Below are 13,423 nucleotides of genomic sequence, written 5' to 3' on the forward strand. Positions count from 1 at the left end.
GGTGGGTTGTAATGTTGGGGGGGGGATTGTATTTATTTTTTTTACAGGCAAAAGAGCTGAATTATTTGGGGCATGCCCCGCAAATGGCCCTTTTCAGGGCTGGTAAGGTAAAAGAGCTTTGAACTTTTTTAATTTAGAATAGGGTAGGGCATTTTTTTATTTTGGGGGTCTTTGTTATTTTATTAGGGGGCTTAGAGTAGGTGTAATTAGTTTAAAATTGTTGTAATATTTTTCTAATGTTTGTAAATATTTTTTTATTTTTTGTAACTTAGTTCTTTTTTATTTTTTGTACTTTAGTTAGTTTATTTAATTGTAGTTATTTGTAGGTATTGTATTTAATTAATTTATTGATAGTGTAGTGTTAGGTTTAATTGTAACTTAGGTTAGGATTTATTTTACAGGTAATTTTGTAATTATTTTAACTATTTTAGCTATTAAATAGTTCTTAACTATTTAATAGCTATTGTACCTGGTTAAAATAAATACAAAGTTGCCTGTAAAATAAATATAAATCCTAAAATAGCTACAATATAATTATTCGTTATATTGTAGCTATATTAGGGTTTATTTTACAGGTAAGTATTTAGCTTTAAATAGGAATAATTTATTTAATAAGAGTTAATTTATTTCGTTAGATTTAAATTATATTTAACTTAGGGGGGTGTTAGTGTTAGGGTAAGACTTAGCTTTAGGGGTTAATCCATTTATTAGAGTAGCGGCGAGATCCGGTCGGCAGATTAGGGGTTAATAATTGAAGTTAGGTGTCGGCGATGTTAGGGAGGGCAGATTAGGGGTTAATACTATTTCTTATAGGGTTATTGAGGTGGGAGTGAGGCGGATTAGGGGTTAATAACTTTATTATAGTAGCGGTGAGGTCCGGTCGGCAGATTAGGGGTTAATTATTGTAGGTAACTGGCGGCGACGTTATGGGGGGCAGATTAGGGGTTAATAAATATAATATAGGGGTCGGCGGTGTTAGGGGCAGCAGATTAGGGGTACATAGGGATAACGTAGGTTGTGGCGGTGTACGGAGCGGCAGATTAGGGGTTAATAATAAAATGCAGGGGTCAGCGATAGCGGCGGCGGCAGAATAGGGTTTAATAAGTGTAAGGTTAGGGGTGTTTAGACTCGGGGTACATGTTAGGGTGTTAGGTGCAGACTTAGGAAGTGTTTCCCCATAGGAAACAATGGGGCTGCGTTAGGAGCTGAACGCTGCTTTTTTGCAGGTGTTAGGTTTTTTTTCAGCTCAAACTGTCCCATTGTTTCCTATGGGGGAATCGTGCACGAGCACGTTTTTGAAGCTGGCCGCGTCCGTAAGCACCGCTGGTATTGATAGTTGCAGTTGCGGTAAATATGCTATACGCTCCTTTTTTGGAGCCTAACGCAGCCCTTCTGTGAACTCTAAATACCAGCGGTATTTAAAAGGTGCGGCCAGAAAAAAGCACGCGTAGCTAACGCACCCCTTCTAACGCAAAACTCTAAATCTAGGCGTTAGGAAGGAATCCAGGTTTGGTACGCAAAACCACCTTATCAGCATGGAAAACAAGATAAGGCGAGTCGCATTGCAACGCAGATAGTTCAGAAACTCTTCGAGCCGAAGAGATAGCAACTAAAAACAGAACTTTCCAAGATAGAAGCTTAATATCTATGGAATGCATAGGTTCAAACGGAACCCCTTGAAGAACTTTAAGAACTAAATTCAGACTCCATGGCGGAGCAACAGGTTTAAACACAGGCTTGATTCTAACTAAAGCCTGACAGAACGACTGAACGTCTGGAACATCTGCCAGACGCTTGTGCAGTAGAATTGATAAAGAAGATATCTGTCCCTTTAAGGAACTAGCTGATAGCCCCTTCTCCAATCCTTCTTGGAGAAAGGACAAAATCCTAGGAATCCTGATCTTACTCCATGAGTAGCCTTTGGATTCGCACCAATAAAGATATTTACGCCATATCTTATGATAAATTTTCCTAGTGACAGGCTTTCGAGCCTGAATCAAGGTATCTATGACTGACTCAGAGAAACCCCGCTTGGATAAAATCAAGCGTTCAATCTCCAAGCAGTCAGCCACAGAGAAACTAGATTTGGATGCTGGAACGGACCTTGAATCAGAAGGTCCTGTCTCAGTGGCAGAGTCCATGGTGGAAGAGATGACATGTCCACCAGGTCTGCATACCAAGTCCTGCGTGGCCACGCAGGCGCTATCAAAATCACAGAAGCTCTCTCCTGTTTGATTCTGGCAATCAAACGAGGAAGGAGAGGAAATGGTGGAAACACATAAACCAGGTTGAATGACCAGGGTACTGCTAGAGCATCTATCAGTACTGCCTGAGGATCCCTTGACCTGGACCCGTAACAAGGAAGTTTGGTGTTCTGACGAGACGCCATCAGATCCAATTCTGGTGTGCCCCATTGCTGAATCAATTGTGCAAACACATCCGGATGGAGTTCCCACTCCCCCGGATGAAAAGTCTGATGACTTAGAAAATCCGCTTCCCAGTTCTCCACTCCTGGGATATAGATTGCTGATAGATGGCAAGAGTGAGTCTCTGCCCATCAAATTATTTTGGTAACCTCTATCATCGTTAGAGAACTCTTTGTTCCCCCCTGATGATTGATATATGCTACAGTCGTGATATTGTCCGACTGGAATCTTATGAATCTGGCCGAAGCCAGCTGAGGCCACGCCTGAAGTGCATTGAATATCGCTCTCAGTTCTAGAATATTTATCGGGAGGAGAGCCTCCTCCTGAGTCCACAAACCCTGTGCTTTCAGGGAATTCCAGACTGCACCCCAGCCCAATAGGCAAGCGTCCGTCGTCACTATGACCCATGCTGGCCTGCGGAAACACATTCCCTGGGACAGATGATTCTGTGACAACCACCAAAGAAGAGAGTCTCTGGTCTCTTGATCCAGATTTATCTGAGGAGATAAATCTGCATAATCCCCATTCTACTGTTTGAGCATGCATAGTTGCAGTGGTCTGAGATGCAAGCGAGCAAACAGAACTATGTCCATTGCCGCTACCATTAGTCCGATTACCTCCATACACTGAGCCACTGATGGCCTAGGAATGGAATGAAGAGCTCAGCAGGTGGTTAAAATCTTTGATTTCCTGACCTCCGTCAGAAAAATTGTCATGTCCACCGAATCTATCAGAGTTCCCAGGAATGGAACTCTTGTGAGAGGGATAAGTGAACTCTTTTTTACGTTCACCTTCCACCCGTGAGATCTTAGAAAAGCCAACACGATGTCCATGTGAGATTTGGCTAGCTGGTAAGTGGACGCCTGAATTAAGATATCGTCCAGATAAGGGGCCACTGCTATGCCCCGCGGCCTTAGAACCGCCAGAAGGGACCCTAGCACCTTTGTGAAAATTCTGGGAGCTGTGGCCAACCCTAAGGGAAGAGCCACAAACTGGTAATGCTTGCCCAGAAAGGCGTACCTGAGGAACTGGTGATGATCTTTGTGGATAGGGATGTGTAGATACGCATCCTTTAAGTCCACGTGGTCATATATTGACCCTCCTGGATCATTGGTAAAATAGTCTGAATGGTCTCCATCTTGAAGGATGGGACTCTGAGAAATTTGTTTACGATCTTGAGATCTAAAATTGGTCTGAAGGTTCCCTCTTTTTTGGGAACCACAAACAGATTGGAGAAGAACCCCTGCCCCTGTTCTGTTTTCAGAACTGGGCAGACCACTCCTATGGTATATAGGTCTTCTACACAGCGTAAGAACGCCTCTCTTTTTGTCTGGTTTACAGACAATTGAGAAAAATGGAATCTCCCCCTTGGAGGAGAATCTTTGAAATCTAGAAGATACCCCTGGGTTACGATTTCTAAAGCCCAGGAGTCCTGAACGTCTCTTGCCCAAGCCTGAGCAAAGAGAGAAAGTCTGCCCCCTACTAGATCCGGTCCCGGATCGGGGGCTACCCCTTCATGGTGTCTTGGTGGCAGCAGCGGGCTTCTTGGCCTGTTTACCTTTGTTCCAAGTCTGGTTAGGTCTCCAGACTGACTTGGATTGAGAAAATTCCCCTCTTGCTTTGCAGCAAGGGAAGAGGTAGAGAGGGACCACCTTTGAAGTTTCGAAAGGAACGAAAACTATTTTGTTTGGTCCTCATCTTATTTGTCTGATCCTGAGGAAGGGCATGGCCTTTCCCTCCAGTGATGTCTGAAATGATCTCTTTCAGTTCAGGCCCGAATAGGGTCTTACCCTTGAAAGGGATGGCTAAAAGCTTAGATTTTGATGACACATCAGCAGACCAGGACTTAAGCCATAACGCTCTACATGCTAAAATGGCAAAACCTGAATTCTTTGCCGCTAATTTAGCCAGTTGAAAAGCGGCATCTGTAATGAAAGAATTAGCTAGTTTGAGAGCCCTAATTCTATCCAGAATATCATCTAATGGGGTCTCAACCTGAAGAGCCTCTTCCAGAGCCTCAAACCAAAAGGACGCTGCAGTAGTTACAGGAACAATGCACACTATAGGTTGGAGAAGAAAACCTTGGTGGACAAATATTTTCTTCAGAAGACCCTCTAATTTTTTATCCCTAGGATCTTTGAAAGCACAACTGTCCTCGATAGGTATAGTTGTACGCTTAGCCAGGGTAGAAATAGCTCCCTCCACCTTAGGGACCGTCTGCCACGAGTCCCACACGGCATCAGATATGGGAAACATTTTCTTAAAAGTAGGAGGGGGAGCGAACGGAATACCTGGTCTATCCCACTCCTTGGTAACAATTTTCGAAATCCTCTTAGGGACCGGAAAAACATCAGTGTAGGCAGGAACCTCTAGGAATCTGTCCATTTTACACAATTTCTCTGGAACTACAATAGGGTCACAATCATCCAGAGTCGCTAAAACCTCCCTGAGCAATAAGCGGAGGTATTCTAATTTAAATTTAAAAGCCGACATATCTGACTCTGTCTGAGGGAACATATTTCCTGAATCAGAAATCTCTCCCTCAGCCAGCAAATCCCTCACTTCAGAACATTGTGAGGGTACATCGGATATGGCTAATAAAGCGTCAGAGGGCTCAGCGTTTGTTCTCACACCAGACCTACTGCGCTTCCCCTGCAACCCGGGCAGCTTAGATAAAACCTATGTGAGGGTAGTATTCATAACTTGCAGGGTGAAAGAATTAGACGCACTAGAAGTACTTGGCGTCGCTTGTGCGGGCGTTAACGGTTGTGACACTTGGGGAGAATTAGATGGCAAAACCTGATTCTCTTCTGACTGAGAATTATCCTGCGACATACTTTTAGTAGCTAAAATATGGTTGTTACAATTTATTGACCTTTCAGTGCATGAGGGACACATTCTAAACATATTGAACATTGACTTCTAAACATATTGAACATTGACTTTCCTCAATGTCAGACATGTTGAACAGGCTAGTAATGACTACAAACAAGCATGAAAACACAATATAATAATAACAATCTTAAAAAACGGTACTGCGCCTTTAAGAGAAAAAAAGCATACACGTTCTGCAAAACAGCCTAAACATGCACCAAATTTTTCAAAATTTTGTATGTAGACACAATATAGGTAGTTAAGATTGCACCACAAAATTTTTTAACAATTAACCCCCTAATTTGCAAACCGGATCGAAAATAGGCCCAGATCTGGAAAAAATCCCTCTCAGCACCCTGCCACAGCCCTGCTGTGGCCCTAACTGCCCTCAGGGATCGAAAATGTGGGGTAAAAGCTTTGATTTGGCCCAAAACATACACCAGGGCCCTCAGGAGTTAGAGCTTGCTGATCAAACTAACTGCGCATCTGAGGCGTGAAAATAGGCCCCGCCCATCTCACGCGATGTCTCCACAGCCTTACAGAACCGCACCAGAGCGATTATAACTAGCCATGTGGGTTCTGAGACCCAAAAGTTAAGCCATGTGTGCCCTTAATAAAGCTGCCCAAAACGTTATTGCCCACAAAAACGTTAAAGCACTCCCCAGTCAAAAAACATTTGCTCCCAAACATTTGCAATTCAGTGTCAACCATTTTTGTAATTGGCCCCATATGCAAGTAATGCCCTTCTTTTAGCTCTAGGATTACTGCTTACCCTTACCCTCCTGGGTATAATGTCAGCCTTTCTGAAATACACAGTCTCTCCAGAAAAATATGACTGAACATACCTCATTGCTGCATAGCATGAAACTGTTCCTCACACTGAAGTTTCCTGTACTCCTCAGCCTCTGTGGGAACAGCAATGGATCTTAGTTACAAATGCTAAGATCATCATCCTCCAGGCAGCAGTCTTCATCCATCTGCTGCCTGAGAGTAAATAGTACACACCGGTACCATTTAAAACAAAAAACTCTTGCTTGAAGAAATTAAAAACTAATATTTTATCACCTCTTTCACTTTACCCTTCCTAGTACTTAGAGTAGGCAAAGTGAATGACTGGGGGTGGAGCTAAGGGAGGAGCTATATAGACAGCTCTGCTATGGTGCTCTTTGCCACTTCCTGTTAGCAGGAGGATAATATCCCACAAGTAAAGGATGAATCCGTGGACTCGTCGTACCTTATAGAAGAAAGTTAGTACACCCCTCACATTTTTGTAAACATTTTATTATATCTTTTCATGTGACAACACTGAAGAAATTACACTTTGTTACAAATGTAGTAGTAGTGAGTGTACAGCCTGTTGAATAGTGTAAATTTGCTGTCCCCTCAAAATAACTCAACACACAGCCATTAATGTCTAAACCGTTGGCAACAAAAAAGAGTAAACCCCTAAGTGGAAATTAGGCCCAATTAGCCATTTTCCCTCCCTGGTGTCATGTGACTAGTTAGTGTTACAAGGTCTCAGATGTGAATGGGGAGCAGGTGTGTTAAATTTGGTGTTATCGCTCTCACACTCTCTCATACTGGTCACTGGAAGTTCAACATGGCACCTTATGGTAAATAACTCCCTGAGGATCTGAAAAAAAGAATTTTTGCTCTACATAACGGTGGCATAGACTATGAGAAGATTGCCAAGACCCTGAAACTGAGATGCAGCACGGTGGGCAAGACCATACAGCGGTTTCACAGGACAGATTACACTCAGAACAGGCCTCGCCATGGTCGACCAAAGAAGTTGAGTGCACATGCTCAGCATCATATCCAGAGGTTGTCTTTGGGAAATAGACAAATGAGTGCTGCCAGCATTGCTGCAGAGGTTGGAGGGGTGGGGGGTCAACCTGTCAGTGCTCAGACCATACGCCGCACACTGCATTAAATTGGTCTGCATGGCTGGCGTCCCAGAAGGAAGCTTCTTCTAAAGATGATGCACAAGAAAGCCCGCAAACAGTTTGCTGAAGACTAAGGACATGGATTACTGGAACCATGTCCTGTGGTCCGATGAGACCAAGATAAACTTATTTGGTTCAGATGATGTCAAGCGTGTGTGGCAGCAACCAAGTGAGGAGTACAAAGACAAGTGTGTCTTGCCTAGAGTCAAGCATGGTGGTGGGAGTGTCATGGTCTAGGCCTGCATGAGTGCTGCCGGCACTGGAGAGCTACAATTCATTGAGGGAACCATGAATGCCAACATGTACTGTGGCATACTGAAGCAGAGCATGATCCCCTCCCTTCAGAGACTGGGCCGGAGGGCAGTATTCCAACATGATAACGACCCCAAACACACTTTCAAGATGACCACTGCCTTGCTAAAGAAGATGAGGATAAAGGTGATTGACTGGCCAAGCATGTCTCCAGACCTAAACCCTATCGAGCACCTGTGGGGCATCCTCAAATGAAAGGTGGGGAAGCGCAAGATCTCTAACATCCACAAGCTCCGTGATGTCGTCATAGAGGAGTGGAAGGGCTTCAGTGAACTCCATGCCCAAGAGGGTTAAGGTTGTGCTGGAAAATAATGGTGGCCACACAAAATATTGACACTTTGGGCATAATTTGGACATTTCCACTTAGGGGTGTACTCACTTTTGTTGCCAATGCTTTAGACATTAATGGCTGTGTGTTAAGTTATTTTGAGGGCAAATTTACACTGTTATACAGGCTGAACACTCACTACTTTACAATGTAGCAAAATGTCATTTTGTCAGTGTTGTCACATGAAAATATATAATAAAATATTTATAAAAATGTAAGGGGTGTACTTACTATTGTGAGATACTATATATATATATATATATTGGATGATCCGTGGACTGGATACACCTTACAAGAGAAAACAAAATTTATGCTTACCTGATAAATTTATTTCTCTTGTGGTGTATCCAGTCCACGGATCATCCATTACTTGTGGGATATTCTCCTTCCCAACAGGAAGCTGCAAGAGGATCACCCACAGCAGAGCTGTCTATATAGCTCCTCCCCTAACTGCCACTACCAGTCATTCGACCGAAGACAAGCAAGAGAAAGGAGAAACTATAGGGTGCAGTGGTGACTGTAGTTTAAAAATAAAAAACACCTGCCTTAAAATGACAGGGCGGGCCGTGGACTGGATACACCACAAGATAAATAAATTTATCAGGTAAGCATAAATTTTGTTTTCTCTTGTAAGGTGTATCCAGTCCACGGATCATCCATTACCTGTGGTATACCAATACCAAAGCTATAGGACACGGATGAAGGGAGGGACAAGGCAGGCGCTTAAACGGAAGGCACCACTGCCTGCAAGACCTTTCTCCCAAAAATAGCCTCTGAAGAAGCAAAAGTATCGAATTTATAGAATTTTGAATAAGTATGAAGCGAAGACCAAGTCGCCGCCTTACAAATCTGTTCAACAGAAGCCTCATTTTTAAAAGCCCATGTGGAAGCTACCGCTCTAGTAGAATGAGCTGTAATCCTTTCAGGAGGCTGCTGGCCAGCAGTCTCATAAGCTAAGCGTATTATACTCCTTAGCCAAAAAGAAAGAGAGGTTGCCAAAGCCTTTTGGCCTCCCCTCTGTCCAGAGTAGACAACAAACAATGCAGATGTTTGACGAAAATCTTTAGTAGCTTGTAAATAAAACTTTAAAGCACGAACCACGTCAAGATTGTGTAAAAGATGTTCCTTCTTTGAAGAAGGATTAGGACACAGTGACGGTACAACAATCTCCTGATTTATATTTTTATTAGATACCACCTTAGGTAAAAAAACAGGTTTGGTACGTAACACTACCTTATCTGCATGAAAAATGAGATAAGGGGAATCACATTGTAAAGCAGATAAATCAGAAACTCTTCGAGCCGAGGAGATAGCTACTAAAAACAGAACCTTCCAGGATAAGAGCTTAATATCTATGGAATGCAAAGGTTCAAACGGAGCCCCTTGAAGAACCTTAAAGGGACATGAAACCCAAATTTTTTCTTTCATGATTTAGAAAGAGCATACAATTATAAACAACTTTCTAATTTACTTCTATTATCTATTTTGCTTCATTCTCTTGATATTCTTTGCTGAAAAGCATATCTAGATATGCTTAGTAGCTGCTGATTGGTAGCTGCACATAGATGCCTCCTGTGATTGGTTTACTTTGTGCATTGCTATTTCTTCATTAAAGTATATCTAAAGAATAAAGCAAATTAGGTAATAGAAGTAAATTGGAATGTTGTTTAAAATTATATTCTCTACCTTAATCATGAAAGAAAATGTTTGGGTATAGTGTCCCTTTAAGAACTAAATTTAAACTCCAAGGCGGAGCAACAGGTTTAAACACAGGCTTGATTCTGACTAAAGCCTGACAAAACGCCTGCACGTCTGGAACCTCAGAGAGACGTTTGTGCAAAAGAATAGACAGTTCCAGCAAATGTTTTATTTTTCAGTAATGTGAGAAAGTATAAGAATATTACCTTTTACAGCAAGCATGATACAAGTCGTTATTAAATCACTGTAATCAGGCTTACCTTAAATAATTCCGGTATTAACAGCATTTTCTAGCATATTCTTTCTCTAGAAAAATTTAAACTGCACATACCTCATAGCAGGAGACCCTGCACGCCATTCCCCCAGCTGAAGTTATCTCTCTCTTCAGTTATGTGTGAGAACAGCAATGGATCTTAGTTACAACCTGCTAAGATCATCAAAGACCACAGGCAGACTCTTCTTCTATTTTCTGCCTGAGGCTAAAATAGTACAACTCCGGTACCATTTGAAAATAACAAACTTTTGATTGAAGATAAACTAAATAAAAAACACCACATCTCTCTAGCTACTTCCTTACTTGTCGAGAGCTGCAAGAGAATGACTGGTAGTGGCAGTTAGGGGAGGAGCTATATAGACAGCTCTGCTGTGGGTGATCCTCTTGCAGCTTCCTGTTGGGAAGGAGAATATCCCACAAGTAATGGATGATCCGTGGACTGGATACACCTTACAAGAGAAATATATATATACATACATACACTTTTAAACCCTTCCCAGTTAAATACCTTGAAACATGCCATATCATTTTTATTGTGTTTTAATTGAAATACTTGAAATTCCTATTTTCTCTTTTTTTATAGATATATCTTTAAATACAATATATATATATATATATATATATATATATATATATATATATTCACATGTAGGTATAGATATATATATATTTTTAAATCACACACACATATATATATATAAAAATAAAAATATAATTTTCTTCTATGTGAAAAACATATGAATGTAAAGTATTCCAAACTGACTTCGGTTTTAGCACAGTTAGCCTAACACAGTGTCAGGTTAGCACGCAAGCCATAACTGTTATTTTTTATAGCATGCCCCATAGAAGTCTATAAGGAGAAGAAGTTAGTGCTAGTGCGGTATCCGAAGTTAGCATGCATCAGTCTTTCACTAGCGTGCCTTTAACTTTTAAATTGTAATAAGTGAAAAATAATTTAGCGTTCCACTGGTTATCTGGCCCTTATTGTTTATATGGCGGCAACATACACTCTTTTGATTGCCTATCCATAGTGTGAGAATGCCTAACAATAGAGTGACCTGGAAATGAGACACCAACCAGTGCATTACACTATTCTTCTTGTCTATGTTTGCAGTAGTCATGGGATAACTGTTTTACACAAAATGAATTAGCAAGTGTTCTATGGTGTTACCCTCTCTGCAGCACTATGAAAATGGGGTATAATGACTGCATGAGTACATCGTACAAACACACAATTACACATGATACAAAGGGTAGATGATTATGATTCACTATCGGTGAGGCATACAAACTGCTTTTATGCAATGTGACATTTTTGTACTGTTTATGCAATCCACCTGCCTTAGATGTATATTATAGTGTAATAATATGTTTTAATAGGTTAATGCATTTTATTACTAAAATGAATGCTTGTTTGTCACTATGTGTATATCCTCTGCAAATTACTACACTAGAATGTAGTAATTTGCAGAGGAATGCAGTGATGTTAGGCGATGTCAGGCGAGCCTATTGGTGCCGGCGAATGCAGCACAGTTGACGGCCTACTTATCAAGCCGTCAACTGTGCTGCATTCGCCGGCACCAATAGGCTCGCCTGACATCGCCTAACATCACTGCCGCGGACCTGAATACGCTCTCCATATTTAACAAAAAAGCTGTCAAAAAGCGGAGCACCAAGTACGGGGCGATGAGCAGCGGACTGTTCTTAACTAACAGTCATCGATCTCGCTGCTCTTCGGCTTTTTCCCAGCTTTATTTGCATACTGTCACTAAGCACCGCCACTATCCTAAACTGTTAAACCCCTATACCGCCGCTCCCGGACCCCGCCGCAACTAAATAAAGTTATTAACCCCTAAACCGCCGCTCCCGGACCCCGCCGCCACTCTAATAGTTATTAACCCCTAAACCGCCGCTCCCAGACCCCGCCGCCACTCTAATAAAGTTATTAACCCCTATTCCTCCGCTCCCGGAGCCCACCGCCACCTACATTATGTTATTACCCCCTAATCTGCTGCCTCCTACACTGCCGCCACCTACATTATACTTATTAACGCCTAATCTGCCACCCCCTATACCGCCGCCACCTACATAAAGTTATTAACCCCTATTCCTCCGCTCCCCGGAGCCCAGAGCAACTAAATAAAGTTATTAACCCCTAAACCGCCAGCCCCCCCATCGCCATAAACTAAATTAACCTATTAACCCCTAAACCTAACAACCCGCTAACTTTATATTAAATTTTAACTCATCCCTATCTTATAATAAATTTAAACTTACCTTTAAAATTAAATTAAACTATATTAAACTAATAACAACAACTAAGTTACAAAAAATAACAAACACTAAGTTACACAAAAAAATAAACACTAAGTTACAAAAAATAAAAAAGAAATTATCAAAGATTTAAACTAATTACACCTAATCTAAGGGCCCTATGAAAATAAAAAAGCCCCCCAAAATAAAAAAAGCCCAAATCTACAATAAACTAAAAATAGCCCTTAAAAGGGCCTTTTGTGGGGCATTGCCCCAAAGAAATCAGCTCTTTTACCTGTAAAAAAAAAAAATACAAATACCGCCCCCCCAACAGTAAAACCCACCACCCACACAACCAACCCCTCAAATAAAAACCTAACTAAAAAAACCTAAGCTCCCCATTGCTCTGAAAAGGGCATTTGGATGGGCATTGCCCTTAAAAGGGCATTTAGCTCTATTGCAGCCCAAATCCTAATCTAAAACTAAAACCCACCCAATACACCCTTAAAAAATCCTAACACTAACCCCTGAAGATCTTCAGGGGTTAGTGTTAGGATTTTTTAAGGGTGTATTGGGTGGATTTTAGTTTTAGATTAGGGTTTGGGCTGCAATAGAGCTAAATGCCCTTGGGGAGCTTAGGTTTTTTTAGTTAGGTTTTTATTTGGGGGGTTGGTTGTGTGGGTGGTGGATTTTACTGTTGGGCGTGTATTTTTTTTTACAGGTAAAAGAGCTGATTACTTTGGGGCAATGCCCCGCAAAAAGCCCTTAAAAGGGCTATTTGTAGTTTATTGTAGGCGAGGGTTTTTTTTTATTTGGGGGGGGGGGGCTTTTTTTTATTTTCATAGGGCCCTTAGATTAGGTGTAATTAGTTTAAATCTTTGATAATTTATTTTTTATTTTTTGTAACTTAGTGGGGATTTTTTGTGTAACTTAGTGTTTGTTATTTTTTGTAACTTAGTTGTTAGTTTTTTTGTAACTTAGTAATTTTTTAGTGTAGATTTAAATTATTTGAGTAGGGTTAGGTGTTTAAATATATAATATAGTTAATTTAATTTGTAGTTTAATGTAATTTTAGTATAAAAGTTAGGGTAGATTAATTATTAATTTAATATTGTTTAATGTAATTTTAGTATAACAGTTAGGGTAGGTTAATTATTAATTTAATATAGTTTAATATAATTTTATTATAATAGTTAGGGTAGGTTAATTATTAATTTAATATAGTTTAATGTAATTTTAAAGGTAAGTTTAAATTTATTATAAGATAGGGATGAGTTAAAATTGAATATAAAGTTAGCAGGTTGTTAGGTTT

At 40.8% G+C, this 13,423-nt stretch overlaps 1 protein-coding gene across 8 annotated transcripts in view; it reads right to left on the bottom strand.

Annotated features, from left to right (window-relative positions):
- Positions 1-13,423, bottom strand: part of MBNL2 (muscleblind like splicing regulator 2) — a 514,609-nt gene that overhangs the window by 122,282 nt on the left and 378,904 nt on the right. The gene's annotated exons all lie outside the window — the stretch shown is intronic.

The sequence above is a fragment of the Bombina bombina genome, chromosome 3 (assembly GCF_027579735.1).
Source record: "Bombina bombina isolate aBomBom1 chromosome 3, aBomBom1.pri, whole genome shotgun sequence".
Taxonomy (NCBI): Eukaryota; Metazoa; Chordata; class Amphibia; order Anura; family Bombinatoridae; genus Bombina; species Bombina bombina.